The 19,027-nt window shown below is 46.6% G+C and overlaps 11 non-coding genes across 11 annotated transcripts; all 11 read left to right on the forward strand.

Annotated features, from left to right (window-relative positions):
* The first annotated feature begins 1,271 nt into the window (after nt 1-1,271).
* On the forward strand, nt 1,272-1,462 carry LOC142274802 (U2 spliceosomal RNA). Its single transcript, XR_012739041.1, has one exon. It is a non-coding gene; the product is annotated as a U2 spliceosomal RNA (small nuclear RNA).
* Nucleotides 1,463-2,851: 1,389 nt separating this feature from the next.
* On the forward strand, nt 2,852-3,042 carry LOC142274803 (U2 spliceosomal RNA). Its single transcript, XR_012739042.1, has one exon. It is a non-coding gene; the product is annotated as a U2 spliceosomal RNA (small nuclear RNA).
* Nucleotides 3,043-4,429: 1,387 nt separating this feature from the next.
* On the forward strand, nt 4,430-4,620 carry LOC142274804 (U2 spliceosomal RNA). The gene has a single exon (XR_012739043.1). It is a non-coding gene; the product is annotated as a U2 spliceosomal RNA (small nuclear RNA).
* A 1,387-nt stretch (nt 4,621-6,007) lies between these two features.
* LOC142274805 (U2 spliceosomal RNA) lies at nt 6,008-6,198 on the forward strand. Its single transcript, XR_012739044.1, has one exon. It is a non-coding gene; the product is annotated as a U2 spliceosomal RNA (small nuclear RNA).
* A 1,387-nt stretch (nt 6,199-7,585) lies between these two features.
* LOC142274806 (U2 spliceosomal RNA) lies at nt 7,586-7,776 on the forward strand. Its single transcript, XR_012739045.1, has one exon. It is a non-coding gene; the product is annotated as a U2 spliceosomal RNA (small nuclear RNA).
* Nucleotides 7,777-9,163: 1,387 nt separating this feature from the next.
* LOC142274809 (U2 spliceosomal RNA) lies at nt 9,164-9,354 on the forward strand. The gene has a single exon (XR_012739047.1). It is a non-coding gene; the product is annotated as a U2 spliceosomal RNA (small nuclear RNA).
* A 1,387-nt stretch (nt 9,355-10,741) lies between these two features.
* On the forward strand, nt 10,742-10,932 carry LOC142274810 (U2 spliceosomal RNA). The gene has a single exon (XR_012739048.1). It is a non-coding gene; the product is annotated as a U2 spliceosomal RNA (small nuclear RNA).
* Nucleotides 10,933-13,121: 2,189 nt separating this feature from the next.
* On the forward strand, nt 13,122-13,314 carry LOC142274833 (U2 spliceosomal RNA). The gene has a single exon (XR_012739069.1). It is a non-coding gene; the product is annotated as a U2 spliceosomal RNA (small nuclear RNA).
* A 1,387-nt stretch (nt 13,315-14,701) lies between these two features.
* On the forward strand, nt 14,702-14,892 carry LOC142274811 (U2 spliceosomal RNA). Its single transcript, XR_012739049.1, has one exon. It is a non-coding gene; the product is annotated as a U2 spliceosomal RNA (small nuclear RNA).
* Nucleotides 14,893-16,279: 1,387 nt separating this feature from the next.
* LOC142274812 (U2 spliceosomal RNA) lies at nt 16,280-16,470 on the forward strand. Its single transcript, XR_012739050.1, has one exon. It is a non-coding gene; the product is annotated as a U2 spliceosomal RNA (small nuclear RNA).
* A 1,387-nt stretch (nt 16,471-17,857) lies between these two features.
* LOC142274813 (U2 spliceosomal RNA) lies at nt 17,858-18,048 on the forward strand. Its single transcript, XR_012739051.1, has one exon. It is a non-coding gene; the product is annotated as a U2 spliceosomal RNA (small nuclear RNA).
* Nucleotides 18,049-19,027: the final 979 nt, after the last annotated feature.

The following is a 19,027-nucleotide window of genomic DNA, read 5'->3' on the forward strand; positions in this document are numbered from 1 at the left end:
CACACTTCCTCCTTTTGTTTTTTATCTTTCACACTTTTGACTTTCTTTATTCATCCAAATAGCAAACTCATCACCACTCAACCTGACCAACTCGGCTATGTCCCCGTGCTGCAGTTCTCTGTCTTATCTAGATCATTTGCAATTGAATGGAATAGATCCCTTTTGGACAAAGTGGATTCACCTGCTGCTGCAGTGACCACAGGTGTGATAACATCTAGAATTGGCATCTGGTGCGATCTCTCCGCTTCCACTCCAAAGAAAGTTACCTGTTTATTCCTATCATGCATTGGTTTTTGGGGTTTTCTTTGAGTAATGATGATCTCTTTAGTAGTCTGTTGGCGCCCTCTCCTGGAGGAATAGTTTGCTTGCTCTTGGACATTCTAAAAGAGAGGTCATGATAGACATTGAGCTTCTGAGCTCAATTGGGGACAGTCATGGGTGATGAATGTTTGCAACCTACTGCGAAGCCTCATACCGCAATATAAGGAACGTCAAATACTAAGAAAGGGCGGCCTATGAAAGAATTACTACTTTCAATAAGTACACTTAAACGGCTAATTGGGAATAGAAAAACTGTAAAAAGCCCTCTGAGAAAGCCCCCCTCTAACCTTTGATAGTAAGCTTTTCTGTAGTCTGCCTGTTGATGTATTTTCCGTTTGAACTGTGCACAACATGAAGAGACGGAACACTGGCGGCTTGTCACAATGCCCCCCGATGACATCACAATAGCGCTGCTGCCTAGAAAACAAGCTGCGCAGAAGAAGTTGTTCTTTGGGTGGGAGGGTGGGCTAGTGGAAGGAGGGGGCAATCTCTTTTTTTCCCGGGTGGTAGGGGGATGACAGGAGAAGGGAAGCGGGTGGTGAGAAAGGTACAGAGGGCAGGGTTTGGGGGCTGGGAAGGAAAGGGAAAAGATTAGGGTTTGGGGATGATGAAAGGGCTTTCTACGGGTAAGGATGGCAAAGGGTGGCAGTGACGGAAAGTCAGGCAACCTGTCCTGTCCGTCTTTTTGTATCGTGAATTGGAAAGACTGCAAGGGGGAGGGGAGTTGCTTGCGCCCTAAAGGAGGAGTTATTCAGATTCATTGCAGTGGGCGGCGGCTGCAAAACGCACCATTCTTCTTGTTTTGGCTCTGCAAAGCAGCCTTTTCAAGGGTTGGCTTGGGTGACAAAATGTCTTGTGTAGGCGTGGGTTTGTCTCCCTCTCGCTCTCTCTCCCTAAGATGTGTCCGGCATAGGCCAGGGTGCCACTCGAGGCCCAAACCAATTCTGGTTATCGCTTCTCGGCCTTTTGGCTAAGATCAAGTGTAGTATCTGTTCTTATCAGTTTAATATCTGATACGTCCCCTATCTGGGGACCATATATTAAATGGATTTTTAGAACAGGGAGATGGAAAAAGAGCTTGCTCTGTCCACTCCACGCATTGACCTGGTATTGCAGTACCTCCAGGAACGGTGCACCCCTTCTTAACCCAGTTTCCAAAAGCAGAACTCAATTCACCTGATTCATATTAGCCCGATTTAATGAATTGGAAGAAAGCATACGTCTTCATATGCACCTCAATTTGGCCCATTCACTTTTCACACTTCCTCCTTTTGTTTTTTATCTTTCACACTTTTGACTTTCTTTATTCATCCAAATAGCAAACTCATCACCACTCAACCTGACCAACTCGGCTATGTCCCCGTGCTGCAGTTCTCTGTCTTATCTAGATCATTTGCAATTGAATGGAATAGATCCCTTTTGGACAAAGTGGATTCACCTGCTGCTGCAGTGACCACAGGTGTGATAACATCTAGAATTGGCATCTGGTGCGATCTCTCCGCTTCCACTCCAAAGAAAGTTACCTGTTTATTCCTATCATGCATTGGTTTTTGGGGTTTTCTTTGAGTAATGATGATCTCTTTAGTAGTCTGTTGGCGCCCTCTCCTGGAGGAATAGTTTGCTTGCTCTTGGACATTCTAAAAGAGAGGTCATGATAGACATTGAGCTTCTGAGCTCAATTGGGGACAGTCATGGGTGATGAATGTTTGCAACCTACTGCGAAGCCTCATACCGCAATATAAGGAACGTCAAATACTAAGAAAGGGCGGCCTATGAAAGAATTACTACTTTCAATAAGTACACTTAAACGGCTAATTGGGAATAGAAAAACTGTAAAAAGCCCTCTGAGAAAGCCCCCCTCTAACCTTTGATAGTAAGCTTTTCTGTAGTCTGCCTGTTGATGTATTTTCCGTTTGAACTGTGCACAACATGAAGAGACGGAACACTGGCGGCTTGTCACAATGCCCCCCGATGACATCACAATAGCGCTGCTGCCTAGAAAACAAGCTGCGCAGAAGAAGTTGTTCTTTGGGTGGGAGGGTGGGCTAGTGGAAGGAGGGGGCAATCTCTTTTTTTCCCGGGTGGTAGGGGGATGACAGGAGAAGGGAAGCGGGTGGTGAGAAAGGTACAGAGGGCAGGGTTTGGGGGCTGGGAAGGAAAGGGAAAAGATTAGGGTTTGGGGATGATGAAAGGGCTTTCTACGGGTAAGGATGGCAAAGGGTGGCAGAGTGACGGAAAGTCAGGCAACCTGTCCTGTCCGTCTTTTTGTATCGTGAATTGGAAAGACTGCAAGGGGGAGGGGAGTTGCTTGCGCCCTAAAGGAGGAGTTATTCAGATTCATTGCAGTGGGCGGCGGCTGCAAAACGCACCATTCTTCTTGTTTTGGCTCTGCAAAGCAGCCTTTTCAAGGGTTGGCTTGGGTGACAAAATGTCTTGTGTAGGCGTGGGTTTGTCTCCCTCTCGCTCTCTCTCCCTAAGATGTGTCCGGCATAGGCCAGGGTGCCACTCGAGGCCCAAACCAATTCTGGTTATCGCTTCTCGGCCTTTTGGCTAAGATCAAGTGTAGTATCTGTTCTTATCAGTTTAATATCTGATACGTCCCCTATCTGGGGACCATATATTAAATGGATTTTTAGAACAGGGAGATGGAAAAAGAGCTTGCTCTGTCCACTCCACGCATTGACCTGGTATTGCAGTACCTCCAGGAACGGTGCACCCCTTCTTAACCCAGTTTCCAAAAGCAGAACTCAATTCACCTGATTCATATTAGCCCGATTTAATGAATTGGAAGAAAGCATACGTCTTCATATGCACCTCAATTTGGCCCATTCACTTTTCACACTTCCTCCTTTTGTTTTTTATCTTTCACACTTTTGACTTTCTTTATTCATCCAAATAGCAAACTCATCACCACTCAACCTGACCAACTCGGCTATGTCCCCGTGCTGCAGTTCTCTGTCTTATCTAGATCATTTGCAATTGAATGGAATAGATCCCTTTTGGACAAAGTGGATTCACCTGCTGCTGCAGTGACCACAGGTGTGATAACATCTAGAATTGGCATCTGGTGCGATCTCTCCGCTTCCACTCCAAAGAAAGTTACCTGTTTATTCCTATCATGCATTGGTTTTTGGGGTTTTCTTTGAGTAATGATGATCTCTTTAGTAGTCTGTTGGCGCCCTCTCCTGGAGGAATAGTTTGCTTGCTCTTGGACATTCTAAAAGAGAGGTCATGATAGACATTGAGCTTCTGAGCTCAATTGGGGACAGTCATGGGTGATGAATGTTTGCAACCTACTGCGAAGCCTCATACCGCAATATAAGGAACGTCAAATACTAAGAAAGGGCGGCCTATGAAAGAATTACTACTTTCAATAAGTACACTTAAACGGCTAATTGGGAATAGAAAAACTGTAAAAAGCCCTCTGAGAAAGCCCCCCTCTAACCTTTGATAGTAAGCTTTTCTGTAGTCTGCCTGTTGATGTATTTTCCGTTTGAACTGTGCACAACATGAAGAGACGGAACACTGGCGGCTTGTCACAATGCCCCCCGATGACATCACAATAGCGCTGCTGCCTAGAAAACAAGCTGCGCAGAAGAAGTTGTTCTTTGGGTGGGAGGGTGGGCTAGTGGAAGGAGGGGGCAATCTCTTTTTTTCCCGGGTGGTAGGGGGATGACAGGAGAAGGGAAGCGGGTGGTGAGAAAGGTACAGAGGGCAGGGTTTGGGGGCTGGGAAGGAAAGGGAAAAGATTAGGGTTTGGGGATGATGAAAGGGCTTTCTACGGGTAAGGATGGCAAAGGGTGGCAGTGACGGAAAGTCAGGCAACCTGTCCTGTCCGTCTTTTTGTATCGTGAATTGGAAAGACTGCAAGGGGGAGGGGAGTTGCTTGCGCCCTAAAGGAGGAGTTATTCAGATTCATTGCAGTGGGCGGCGGCTGCAAAACGCACCATTCTTCTTGTTTTGGCTCTGCAAAGCAGCCTTTTCAAGGGTTGGCTTGGGTGACAAAATGTCTTGTGTAGGCGTGGGTTTGTCTCCCTCTCGCTCTCTCTCCCTAAGATGTGTCCGGCATAGGCCAGGGTGCCACTCGAGGCCCAAACCAATTCTGGTTATCGCTTCTCGGCCTTTTGGCTAAGATCAAGTGTAGTATCTGTTCTTATCAGTTTAATATCTGATACGTCCCCTATCTGGGGACCATATATTAAATGGATTTTTAGAACAGGGAGATGGAAAAAGAGCTTGCTCTGTCCACTCCACGCATTGACCTGGTATTGCAGTACCTCCAGGAACGGTGCACCCCTTCTTAACCCAGTTTCCAAAAGCAGAACTCAATTCACCTGATTCATATTAGCCCGATTTAATGAATTGGAAGAAAGCATACGTCTTCATATGCACCTCAATTTGGCCCATTCACTTTTCACACTTCCTCCTTTTGTTTTTTATCTTTCACACTTTTGACTTTCTTTATTCATCCAAATAGCAAACTCATCACCACTCAACCTGACCAACTCGGCTATGTCCCCGTGCTGCAGTTCTCTGTCTTATCTAGATCATTTGCAATTGAATGGAATAGATCCCTTTTGGACAAAGTGGATTCACCTGCTGCTGCAGTGACCACAGGTGTGATAACATCTAGAATTGGCATCTGGTGCGATCTCTCCGCTTCCACTCCAAAGAAAGTTACCTGTTTATTCCTATCATGCATTGGTTTTTGGGGTTTTCTTTGAGTAATGATGATCTCTTTAGTAGTCTGTTGGCGCCCTCTCCTGGAGGAATAGTTTGCTTGCTCTTGGACATTCTAAAAGAGAGGTCATGATAGACATTGAGCTTCTGAGCTCAATTGGGGACAGTCATGGGTGATGAATGTTTGCAACCTACTGCAAAGCCTCATACCGCAATATAAGGAACGTCAAATACTAAGAAAGGGCGGCCTATGAAAGAATTACTACTTTCAATAAGTACACTTAAACGGCTAATTGGGAATAGAAAAACTGTAAAAAGCCCTCTGAGAAAGCCCCCCTCTAACCTTTGATAGTAAGCTTTTCTGTAGTCTGCCTGTTGATGTATTTTCCGTTTGAACTGTGCACAACATGAAGAGACGGAACACTGGCGGCTTGTCACAATGCCCCCCGATGACATCACAATAGCGCTGCTGCCTAGAAAACAAGCTGCGCAGAAGAAGTTGTTCTTTGGGTGGGAGGGTGGGCTAGTGGAAGGAGGGGGCAATCTCTTTTTTTCCCGGGTGGTAGGGGGATGACAGGAGAAGGGAAGCGGGTGGTGAGAAAGGTACAGAGGGCAGGGTTTGGGGGCTGGGAAGGAAAGGGAAAAGATTAGGGTTTGGGGATGATGAAAGGGCTTTCTACGGGTAAGGATGGCAAAGGGTGGCAGTGACGGAAAGTCAGGCAACCTGTCCTGTCCGTCTTTTTGTATCGTGAATTGGAAAGACTGCAAGGGGGAGGGGAGTTGCTTGCGCCCTAAAGGAGGAGTTATTCAGATTCATTGCAGTGGGCGGCGGCTGCAAAACGCACCATTCTTCTTGTTTTGGCTCTGCAAAGCAGCCTTTTCAAGGGTTGGCTTGGGTGACAAAATGTCTTGTGTAGGCGTGGGTTTGTCTCCCTCTCGCTCTCTCTCCCTAAGATGTGTCCGGCATAGGCCAGGGTGCCACTCGAGGCCCAAACCAATTCTGGTTATCGCTTCTCGGCCTTTTGGCTAAGATCAAGTGTAGTATCTGTTCTTATCAGTTTAATATCTGATACGTCCCCTATCTGGGGACCATATATTAAATGGATTTTTAGAACAGGGAGATGGAAAAAGAGCTTGCTCTGTCCACTCCACGCATTGACCTGGTATTGCAGTACCTCCAGGAACGGTGCACCCCTTCTTAACCCAGTTTCCAAAAGCAGAACTCAATTCACCTGATTCATATTAGCCCGATTTAATGAATTGGAAGAAAGCATAAGTCTTCATATGCACCTCAATTTGGCCCATTCACTTTTCACACTTCCTCCTTTTGTTTTTTATCTTTCACACTTTTGACTTTCCTTATTCATCCAAATAGCAAACTCATCACCACTCAACCTGACCAACTCGGCTATGTCCCCGTGCTGCAGTTCTCTGTCTTATCTAGATCATTTGCAATTGAATGGAATAGATCCCTTTTGGACAAAGTGGATTCACCTGCTGCTGCAGTGACCACAGGTGTGATAACATCTAGAATTGGCATCTGGTGCGATCTCTCCGCTTCCACTCCAAAGAAAGTTACCTGTTTATTCCTATCATGCATTGGTTTTTGGGGTTTTCTTTGAGTAATGATGATCTCTTTAGTAGTCTGTTGGCGCCCTCTCCTGGAGGAATAGTTTGCTTGCTCTTGGACATTCTAAAAGAGAGGTCATGATAGACATTGAGCTTCTGAGCTCAATTGGGGACAGTCATGGGTGATGAATGTTTGCAACCTACTGCGAAGCCTCATACCGCAATATAAGGAACGTCAAATACTAAGAAAGGGCGGCCTATGAAAGAATTACTACTTTCAATAAGTACACTTAAACGGCTAATTGGGAATAGAAAAACTGTAAAAAGCCCTCTGAGAAAGCCCCCCTCTAACCTTTGATAGTAAGCTTTTCTGTAGTCTGCCTGTTGATGTATTTTCCGTTTGAACTGTGCACAACATGAAGAGACGGAACACTGGCGGCTTGTCACAATGCCCCCCGATGACATCACAATAGCGCTGCTGCCTAGAAAACAAGCTGCGCAGAAGAAGTTGTTCTTTGGGTGGGAGGGTGGGCTAGTGGAAGGAGGGGGCAATCTCTTTTTTTCCCGGGTGGTAGGGGGATGACAGGAGAAGGGAAGCGGGTGGTGAGAAAGGTACAGAGGGCAGGGTTTGGGGGCTGGGAAGGAAAGGGAAAAGATTAGGGTTTGGGGATGATGAAAGGGCTTTCTACGGGTAAGGATGGCAAAGGGTGGCAGTGACGGAAAGTCAGGCAACCTGTCCTGTCCGTCTTTTTGTATCGTGAATTGGAAAGACTGCAAGGGGGAGGGGAGTTGCTTGCGCCCTAAAGGAGGAGTTATTCAGATTCATTGCAGTGGGCGGCGGCTGCAAAACGCACCATTCTTCTTGTTTTGGCTCTGCAAAGCAGCCTTTTCAAGGGTTGGCTTGGGTGACAAAATGTCTTGTGTAGGCGTGGGTTTGTCTCCCTCTCGCTCTCTCTCCCTAAGATGTGTCCGGCATAGGCCAGGGTGCCACTCGAGGCCCAAACCAATTCTGGTTATCGCTTCTCGGCCTTTTGGCTAAGATCAAGTGTAGTATCTGTTCTTATCAGTTTAATATCTGATACGTCCCCTATCTGGGGACCATATATTAAATGGATTTTTAGAACAGGGAGATGGAAAAAGAGCTTGCTCTGTCCACTCCACGCATTGACCTGGTATTGCAGTACCTCCAGGAACGGTGCACCCCTTCTTAACCCAGTTTCCAAAAGCAGAACTCAATTCACCTGATTCATATTAGCCCGATTTAATGAATTGGAAGAAAGCATACGTCTTCATATGCACCTCAATTTGGCCCATTCACTTTTCACACTTCCTCCTTTTGTTTTTTATCTTTCACACTTTTGACTTTCTTTATTCATCCAAATAGCAAACTCATCACCACTCAACCTGACCAACTCGGCTATGTCCCCGTGCTGCAGTTCTCTGTCTTATCTAGATCATTTGCAATTGAATGGAATAGATCCCTTTTGGACAAAGTGGATTCACCTGCTGCTGCAGTGACCACAGGTGTGATAACATCTAGAATTGGCATCTGGTGCGATCTCTCCGCTTCCACTCCAAAGAAAGTTACCTGTTTATTCCTATCATGCATTGGTTTTTGGGGTTTTCTTTGAGTAATGATGATCTCTTTAGTAGTCTGTTGGCGCCCTCTCCTGGAGGAATAGTTTGCTTGCTCTTGGACATTCTAAAAGAGAGGTCATGATAGACATTGAGCTTCTGAGCTCAATTGGGGACAGTCATGGGTGATGAATGTTTGCAACCTACTGCGAAGCCTCATACCGCAATATAAGGAACGTCAAATACTAAGAAAGGGCGGCCTATGAAAGAATTACTACTTTCAATAAGTACACTTAAACGGCTAATTGGGAATAGAAAAACTGTAAAAAGCCCTCTGAGAAAGCCCCCCTCTAACCTTTGATAGTAAGCTTTTCTGTAGTCTGCCTGTTGATGTATTTTCCGTTTGAACTGTGCACAACATGAAGAGACGGAACACTGGCGGCTTGTCACAATGCCCCCCGATGACATCACAATAGCGCTGCTGCCTAGAAAACAAGCTGCGCAGAAGAAGTTGTTCTTTGGGTGGGAGGGTGGGCTAGTGGAAGGAGGGGGCAATCTCTTTTTTTCCCGGGTGGTAGGGGGATGACAGGAGAAGGGAAGCGGGTGGTGAGAAAGGTACAGAGGGCAGGGTTTGGGGGCTGGGAAGGAAAGGGAAAAGATTAGGGTTTGGGGATGATGAAAGGGCTTTCTACGGGTAAGGATGGCAAAGGGTGGCAGTGACGGAAAGTCAGGCAACCTGTCCTGTCCGTCTTTTTGTATCGTGAATTGGAAAGACTGCAAGGGGGAGGGGAGTTGCTTGCGCCCTAAAGGAGGAGTTATTCAGATTCATTGCAGTGGGCGGCGGCTGCAAAACGCACCATTCTTCTTGTTTTGGCTCTGCAAAGCAGCCTTTTCAAGGGTTGGCTTGGGTGACAAAATGTCTTGTGTAGGCGTGGGTTTGTCTCCCTCTCGCTCTCTCTCCCTAAGATGTGTCCGGCATAGGCCAGGGTGCCACTCGAGGCCCAAACCAATTCTGGTTATCGCTTCTCGGCCTTTTGGCTAAGATCAAGTGTAGTATCTGTTCTTATCAGTTTAATATCTGATACGTCCCCTATCTGGGGACCATATATTAAATGGATTTTTAGAACAGGGAGATGGAAAAAGAGCTTGCTCTGTCCACTCCACGCATTGACCTGGTATTGCAGTACCTCCAGGAACGGTGCACCCCTTCTTAACCCAGTTTCCAAAAGCAGAACTCAATTCACCTGATTCATATTAGCCCGATTTAATGAATTGGAAGAAAGCATACGTCTTCATATGCACCTCAATTTGGCCCATTCACTTTTCACACTTCCTCCTTTTGTTTTTTATCTTTCACACTTTTGACTTTCTTTATTCATCCAAATAGCAAACTCATCACCACTCAACCTGACCAACTCGGCTATGTCCCCGTGCTGCAGTTCTCTGTCTTATCTAGATCATTTGCAATTGAATGGAATAGATCCCTTTTGGACAAAGTGGATTCACCTGCTGCTGCAGTGACCACAGGTGTGATAACATCTAGAATTGGCATCTGGTGCGATCTCTCCGCTTCCACTCCAAAGAAAGTTACCTGTTTATTCCTATCATGCATTGGTTTTTGGGGTTTTCTTTGAGTAATGATGATCTCTTTAGTAGTCTGTTGGCGCCCTCTCCTGGAGGAATAGTTTGCTTGCTCTTGGACATTCTAAAAGAGAGGTCATGATAGACATTGAGCTTCTGAGCTCAATTGGGGACAGTCATGGGTGATGAATGTTTGCAACCTACTGCGAAGCCTCATACCGCAATATAAGGAACGTCAAATACTAAGAAAGGGCGGCCTATGAAAGAATTACTACTTTCAATAAGTACACTTAAACGGCTAATTGGGAATAGAAAAACTGTAAAAAGCCCTCTGAGAAAGCCCCCCTCTAACCTTTGATAGTAAGCTTTTCTGTAGTCTGCCTGTTGATGTATTTTCCGTTTGAACTGTGCACAACATGAAGAGACGGAACACTGGCGGCTTGTCACAATGCCCCCCGATGACATCACAATAGCGCTGCTGCCTAGAAAACAAGCTGCGCAGAAGAAGTTGTTCTTTGGGTGGGAGGGTGGGCTAGTGGAAGGAGGGGGCAATCTCTTTTTTTCCCGGGTGGTAGGGGGATGACAGGAGAAGGGAAGCGGGTGGTGAGAAAGGTACAGAGGGCAGGGTTTGGGGGCTGGGAAGGAAAGGGAAAAGATTAGGGTTTGGGGATGATGAAAGGGCTTTCTACGGGTAAGGATGGCAAAGGGTGGCAGTGACGGAAAGTCAGGCAACCTGTCCTGTCCGTCTTTTTGTATCGTGAATTGGAAAGACTGCAAGGGGGAGGGGAGTTGCTTGCGCCCTAAAGGAGGAGTTATTCAGATTCATTGCAGTGGGCGGCGGCTGCAAAACGCACCATTCTTCTTGTTTTGGCTCTGCAAAGCAGCCTTTTCAAGGGTTGGCTTGGGTGACAAAATGTCTTGTGTAGGCGTGGGTTTGTCTCCCTCTCGCTCTCTCTCCCTAAGATGTGTCCGGCATAGGCCAGGGTGCCACTCGAGGCCCAAACCAATTCTGGTTATCGCTTCTCGGCCTTTTGGCTAAGATCAAGTGTAGTATCTGTTCTTATCAGTTTAATATCTGATACGTCCCCTATCTGGGGACCATATATTAAATGGATTTTTAGAACAGGGAGATGGAAAAAGAGCTTGCTCTGTCCACTCCACGCATTGACCTGGTATTGCAGTACCTCCAGGAACGGTGCACCCCTTCTTAACCCAGTTTCCAAAAGCAGAACTCAATTCACCTGATTCATATTAGCCCGATTTAATGAATTGGAAGAAAGCATACGTCTTCATATGCACCTCAATTTGGCCCATTCACTTTTCACACTTCCTCCTTTTGTTTTTTATCTTTCACACTTTTGACTTTCTTTATTCATCCAAATAGCAAACTCATCACCACTCAACCTGACCAACTCGGCTATGTCCCCGTGCTGCAGTTCTCTGTCTTATCTAGATCATTTGCAATTGAATGGAATAGATCCCTTTTGGACAAAGTGGATTCACCTGCTGCTGCAGTGACCACAGGTGTGATAACATCTAGAATTGGCATCTGGTGCGATCTCTCCGCTTCCACTCCAAAGAAAGTTACCTGTTTATTCCTATCATGCATTGGTTTTTGGGGTTTTCTTTGAGTAATGATGATCTCTTTAGTAGTCTGTTGGCGCCCTCTCCTGGAGGAATAGTTTGCTTGCTCTTGGACATTCTAAAAGAGAGGTCATGATAGACATTGAGCTTCTGAGCTCAATTGGGGACAGTCATGGGTGATGAATGTTTGCAACCTACTGCGAAGCCTCATACCGCAATATAAGGAACGTCAAATACTAAGAAAGGGCGGCCTATGAAAGAATTACTACTTTCAATAAGTACACTTAAACGGCTAATTGGGAATAGAAAAACTGTAAAAAGCCCTCTGAGAAAGCCCCCCTCTAACCTTTGATAGTAAGCTTTTCTGTAGTCTGCCTGTTGATGTATTTTCCGTTTGAACTGTGCACAACATGAAGAGACGGAACACTGGCGGCTTGTCACAATGCCCCCCGATGACATCACAATAGCGCTGCTGCCTAGAAAACAAGCTGCGCAGAAGAAGTTGTTCTTTGGGTGGGAGGGTGGGCTAGTGGAAGGAGGGGGCAATCTCTTTTTTTCCCGGGTGGTAGGGGGATGACAGGAGAAGGGAAGCGGGTGGTGAGAAAGGTACAGAGGGCAGGGTTTGGGGGCTGGGAAGGAAAGGGAAAAGATTAGGGTTTGGGGATGATGAAAGGGCTTTCTACGGGTAAGGATGGCAAAGGGTGGCAGTGACGGAAAGTCAGGCAACCTGTCCTGTCCGTCTTTTTGTATCGTGAATTGGAAAGACTGCAAGGGGGAGGGGAGTTGCTTGCGCCCTAAAGGAGGAGTTATTCAGATTCATTGCAGTGGGCGGCGGCTGCAAAACGCACCATTCTTCTTGTTTTGGCTCTGCAAAGCAGCCTTTTCAAGGGTTGGCTTGGGTGACAAAATGTCTTGTGTAGGCGTGGGTTTGTCTCCCTCTCGCTCTCTCTCCCTAAGATGTGTCCGGCATAGGCCAGGGTGCCACTCGAGGCCCAAACCAATTCTGGTTATCGCTTCTCGGCCTTTTGGCTAAGATCAAGTGTAGTGTTGTTCGAAGAGGTGGTTTAAGCTCCAGGCCACCTTAGTACAATGATACAATGCACACTGGAAGGTTGCGCTTGCTAGTACTCTGGGTGGATAGTATATTCATCTAGTGGAAAACATGGCCCTACCAGGATCGAGGCTATTAGACTGAGTAAGGATGGGGGGCTATGGTACAACGTGCCCCAGGACTGACGACCCTGGAGTGAGTCTGAGCTTGCTGGCTTGGGACCCCGGCAAGCCTTGGGCTCTGTAGCACACCGTACCTTGCCTTTTCATACTTTTTGAGCATATTACCCTATCCCGGCCTTCTGGCTAGGAAGGGAAATTTTTATAATCCCGGTCGGAGGTCTGGTCAGCTTTGGGCTGAGAAACTAACACCCGGTTGGAGGTCCGGGTCAGCTTTGGCTGAGAAACCAACACCCGGTTGGAGGTCTGGGTCAGCTTCGGCTGAGAAACCAACACCCGGTTGGAGGTCCGGTTAGCCTTGGGCTGAGAAACCAACACCGGTTGACGGTCCGGGCAGTTTCGGCTGCGAAACCAACAACTAGTAGCTCTCTACTCCACTTGGGTAAGATGCCTGGGTGGACGCTGGGAGCAACGACAAGGCTCAACCAGGCTTCGGCTTGGGGGAGCACCGAAGATCCCTGACCCTTGCTGTGGCCTTCTGGCTCGGAGGGACGGGGTTGATTTTTGGGGACCCTCTCCTCACGGAGGGGTCCACACGAATCCTAGCCTTTGCACTGTTTTTGGTGTGACTTTGGTCATGCATTTTTTGCGGTGCTTTGGAAAGCTTCATTAAATCAAAAATCTGTTCTTATCAGTTTAATATCTGATACGTCCCCTATCTGGGGACCATATATTAAATGGATTTTTAGAACAGGGAGATGGAAAAAGAGCTTGCTCTGTCCACTCCACGCATTGACCTGGTATTGCAGTACCTCCAGGAACGGTGCACCCCTTCTTAACCCAGTTTCCAAAAGCAGAACTCAATTCACCTGATTCATATTAGCCCGATTTAATGAATTGGAAGAAAGCATACGTCTTCATATGCACCTCAATTTGGCCCATTCACTTTTCACACTTCCTCCTTTTGTTTTTTATCTTTCACACTTTTGACTTTCTTTATTCATCCAAATAGCAAACTCATCACCACTCAACCTGACCAACTCGGCTATGTCCCCGTGCTGCAGTTCTCTGTCTTATCTAGATCATTTGCAATTGAATGGAATAGATCCCTTTTGGACAAAGTGGATTCACCTGCTGCTGCAGTGACCACAGGTGTGATAACATCTAGAATTGGCATCTGGTGCGATCTCTCCGCTTCCACTCCAAAGAAAGTTACCTGTTTATTCCTATCATGCATTGGTTTTTGGGGTTTTCTTTGAGTAATGATGATCTCTTTAGTAGTCTGTTGGCGCCCTCTCCTGGAGGAATAGTTTGCTTGCTCTTGGACATTCTAAAAGAGAGGTCATGATAGACATTGAGCTTCTGAGCTCAATTGGGGACAGTCATGGGTGATGAATGTTTGCAACCTACTGCGAAGCCTCATACCGCAATATAAGGAACGTCAAATACTAAGAAAGGGCGGCCTATGAAAGAATTACTACTTTCAATAAGTACACTTAAACGGCTAATTGGGAATAGAAAAACTGTAAAAAGCCCTCTGAGAAAGCCCCCCTCTAACCTTTGATAGTAAGCTTTTCTGTAGTCTGCCTGTTGATGTATTTTCCGTTTGAACTGTGCACAACATGAAGAGACGGAACACTGGCGGCTTGTCACAATGCCCCCCGATGACATCACAATAGCGCTGCTGCCTAGAAAACAAGCTGCGCAGAAGAAGTTGTTCTTTGGGTGGGAGGGTGGGCTAGTGGAAGGAGGGGGCAATCTCTTTTTTTCCCGGGTGGTAGGGGGATGACAGGAGAAGGGAAGCGGGTGGTGAGAAAGGTACAGAGGGCAGGGTTTGGGGGCTGGGAAGGAAAGGGAAAAGATTAGGGTTTGGGGATGATGAAAGGGCTTTCTACGGGTAAGGATGGCAAAGGGTGGCAGTGACGGAAAGTCAGGCAACCTGTCCTGTCCGTCTTTTTGTATCGTGAATTGGAAAGACTGCAAGGGGGAGGGGAGTTGCTTGCGCCCTAAAGGAGGAGTTATTCAGATTCATTGCAGTGGGCGGCGGCTGCAAAACGCACCATTCTTCTTGTTTTGGCTCTGCAAAGCAGCCTTTTCAAGGGTTGGCTTGGGTGACAAAATGTCTTGTGTAGGCGTGGGTTTGTCTCCCTCTCGCTCTCTCTCCCTAAGATGTGTCCGGCATAGGCCAGGGTGCCACTCGAGGCCCAAACCAATTCTGGTTATCGCTTCTCGGCCTTTTGGCTAAGATCAAGTGTAGTATCTGTTCTTATCAGTTTAATATCTGATACGTCCCCTATCTGGGGACCATATATTAAATGGATTTTTAGAACAGGGAGATGGAAAAAGAGCTTGCTCTGTCCACTCCACGCATTGACCTGGTATTGCAGTACCTCCAGGAACGGTGCACCCCTTCTTAACCCAGTTTCCAAAAGCAGAACTCAATTCACCTGATTCATATTAGCCCGATTTAATGAATTGGAAGAAAGCATACGTCTTCATATGCACCTCAATTTGGCCCATTCACTTTTCACACTTCCTCCTTTTGTTTTTTATCTTTCACACTTTTGACTTTCTTTATTCATCCAAATAGCAAACTCATCACCACTCAACCTGACCAACTCGGCTATGTCCCCGTGCTGCAGTTCTCTGTCTTATCTAGATCATTTGCAATTGAATGGAATAGATCCCTTTTGGACAAAGTGGATTCACCTGCTGCTGCAGTGACCACAGGTGTGATAACATCTAGAATTGGCATCTGGTGCGATCTCTCCGCTTCCACTCCAAAGAAAGTTACCTGTTTATTCCTATCATGCATTGGTTTTTGGGGTTTTCTTTGAGTAATGATGATCTCTTTAGTAGTCTGTTGGCGCCCTCTCCTGGAGGAATAGTTTGCTTGCTCTTGGACATTCTAAAAGAGAGGTCATGATAGACATTGAGCTTCTGAGCTCAATTGGGGACAGTCATGGGTGATGAATGTTTGCAACCTACTGCGAAGCCTCATACCGCAATATAAGGAACGTCAAATACTAAGAAAGGGCGGCCTATGAAAGAATTACTACTTTCAATAAGTACACTTAAACGGCTAATTGGGAATAGAAAAACTGTAAAAAGCCCTCTGAGAAAGCCCCCCTCTAACCTTTGATAGTAAGCTTTTCTGTAGTCTGCCTGTTGATGTATTTTCCGTTTGAACTGTGCACAACATGAAGAGACGGAACACTGGCGGCTTGTCACAATGCCCCCCGATGACATCACAATAGCGCTGCTGCCTAGAAAACAAGCTGCGCAGAAGAAGTTGTTCTTTGGGTGGGAGGGTGGGCTAGTGGAAGGAGGGGGCAATCTCTTTTTTTCCCGGGTGGTAGGGGGATGACAGGAGAAGGGAAGCGGGTGGTGAGAAAGGTACAGAGGGCAGGGTTTGGGGGCTGGGAAGGAAAGGGAAAAGATTAGGGTTTGGGGATGATGAAAGGGCTTTCTACGGGTAAGGATGGCAAAGGGTGGCAGTGACGTAAAGTCAGGCAACCTGTCCTGTCCGTCTTTTTGTATCGTGAATTGGAAAGACTGCAAGGGGGAGGGGAGTTGCTTGCGCCCTAAAGGAGGAGTTATTCAGATTCATTGCAGTGGGCGGCGGCTGCAAAACGCACCATTCTTCTTGTTTTGGCTCTGCAAAGCAGCCTTTTCAAGGGTTGGCTTGGGTGACAAAATGTCTTGTGTAGGCGTGGGTTTGTCTCCCTCTCGCTCTCTCTCCCTAAGATGTGTCCGGCATAGGCCAGGGTGCCACTCGAGGCCCAAACCAATTCTGGTTATCGCTTCTCGGCCTTTTGGCTAAGATCAAGTGTAGTATCTGTTCTTATCAGTTTAATATCTGATACGTCCCCTATCTGGGGACCATATATTAAATGGATTTTTAGAACAGGGAGATGGAAAAAGAGCTTGCTCTGTCCACTCCACGCATTGACCTGGTATTGCAGTACCTCCAGGAACGGTGCACCCCTTCTTAACCCAGTTTCCAAAAGCAGAACTCAATTCACCTGATTCATATTAGCCCGATTTAATGAATTGGAAGAAAGCATACGTCTTCATATGCACCTCAATTTGGCCCATTCACTTTTCACACTTCCTCCTTTTGTTTTTTATCTTTCACACTTTTGACTTTCTTTATTCATCCAAATAGCAAACTCATCACCACTCAACCTGACCAACTCGGCTATGTCCCCGTGCTGCAGTTCTCTGTCTTATCTAGATCATTTGCAATTGAATGGAATAGATCCCTTTTGGACAAAGTGGATTCACCTGCTGCTGCAGTGACCACAGGTGTGATAACATCTAGAATTGGCATCTGGTGCGATCTCTCCGCTTCCACTCCAAAGAAAGTTACCTGTTTATTCCTATCATGCATTGGTTTTTGGGGTTTTCTTTGAGTAATGATGATCTCTTTAGTAGTCTGTTGGCGCCCTCTCCTGGAGGAATAGTTTGCTTGCTCTTGGACATTCTAAAAGAGAGGTCATGATAGACATTGAGCTTCTGAGCTCAATTGGGGACAGTCATGGGTGATGAATGTTTGCAACCTACTGCGAAGCCTCATACCGCAATATAAGGAACGTCAAATACTAAGAAAGGGCGGCCTATGAAAGAATTACTACTTTCAATAAGTACACTTAAACGGCTAATTGGGAATAGAAAAACTGTAAAAAGCCCTCTGAGAAAGCCCCCCTCTAACCTTTGATAGTAAGCTTTTCTGTAGTCTGCCTGTTGATGTATTTTCCGTTTGAACTGTGCACAACATGAAGAGACGGAACACTGGCGGCTTGTCACAATGCCCCCCGATGACATCACAATAGCGCTGCTGCCTAGAAAACAAGCTGCGCAGAAGAAGTTGTTCTTTGGGTGGGAGGGTGGGCTAGTGGAAGGAGGGGGCAATCTCTTTTTTTCCCGGGTGGTAGGGGGATGACAGGAGAAGGGAAGCGGGTGGTGAGAAAGGTACAGAGGGCAGGGTTTGGGGGCTGGGAAGGAAAGGGAAAAGATTAGGGTTTGGGGATGATGAAAGGGCTTTCTACGGGTAAGGATGGCAAAGGGTGGCAGTGACGGAAAGTCAGGCAACCTGTCCTGTCCGTCTTTTTGTATCGTGAATTGGAAAGACTGCAAGGGGGAGGGGAGTTGCTTGCGCCCTAAAGGAGGAGTTATTCAGATTCATTGCAGTGGGCGGCGGCTGCAAAACGCACCATTCTTCTTGTTTTGGCTCTGCAAAGCAGCCTTTTCAAGGGTTGGCTTGGGTGACAAAATGTCTTGTGTAGGCGTGGGTTTGTCTCCCTCTCGCTCTCTCTCCCTAAGATGTGTCCGGCATAGGCCAGGGTGCCACTCGAGGCCCAAACCAATTCTGGTTATCGCTTCTCGGCCTTTTGGCTAAGATCAAGTGTAGTATCTGTTCTTATCAGTTTAATATCTGATACGTCCCCTATCTGGGGACCATATATTAAATGGATTTTTAGAACAGGGAGATGGAAAAAGAGCTTGCTCTGTCCACTCCACGCATTGACCTGGTATTGCAGTACCTCCAGGAACGGTGCACCCCTTCTTAACCCAGTTTCCAAAAGCAGAACTCAATTCACCTGATTCATATTAGCCCGATTTAATGAATTGGAAGAAAGCATACGTCTTCATATGCACCTCAATTTGGCCCATTCACTTTTCACACTTCCTCCTTTTGTTTTTTATCTTTCACACTTTTGACTTTCTTTATTCATCCAAATAGCAAACTCATCACCACTCAACCTGACCAACTCGGCTATGTCCCCGTGCTGCAGTTCTCTGTCTTATCTAGATCATTTGCAATTGAATGGAATAGATCCCTTTTGGACAAAGTGGATTCACCTGCTGCTGCAGTGACCACAGGTGTGATAACATCTAGAATTGGCATCTGGTGCGATCTCTCCGCTTCCACTCCAAAGAAAGTTACCTGTTTATTCCTATCATGCATTGGTTTTTGGGGTTTTCTTTGAGTAATGATGATCTCTTTAGTAGTCTGTTGGCGCCCTCTCCTGGAGGAATAGTTTGCTTGCTCTTGGACATTCTAAAAGAGAGGTCATGATAGACATTGAGCTTCTGAGCTCAATTGGGGACAGTCATGGGTGATGAATGTTTGCAACCTACTGCGAAGCCTCATACCGCAATATAAGGAACGTCAAATACTAAGAAAGGGCGGCCTATGAAAGAATTACTACTTTCAATAAGTACACTTAAACGGCTAATTGGGAATAGAAAAACTGTAAAAAGCCCTCTGAGAAAGCCCCCCTCTAACCTTTGATAGTAAGCTTTTCTGTAGTCTGCCTGTTGATGTATTTTCCGTTTGAACTGTGCACAACATGAAGAGACGGAACACTGGCGGCTTGTCACAATGCCCCCCGATGACATCACAATAGCGCTGCTGCCTAGAAAACAAGCTGCGCAGAAGAAGTTGTTCTTTGGGTGGGAGGGTGGGCTAGTGGAAGGAGGGGGCAATCTCTTTTTTTCCCGGGTGGTAGGGGGATGACAGGAGAAGGGAAGCGGGTGGTGA

This window comes from Anomaloglossus baeobatrachus, unplaced genomic scaffold, assembly GCF_048569485.1.
Source record: "Anomaloglossus baeobatrachus isolate aAnoBae1 unplaced genomic scaffold, aAnoBae1.hap1 Scaffold_3800, whole genome shotgun sequence".
Taxonomy (NCBI): domain Eukaryota; kingdom Metazoa; phylum Chordata; class Amphibia; order Anura; family Aromobatidae; genus Anomaloglossus; species Anomaloglossus baeobatrachus.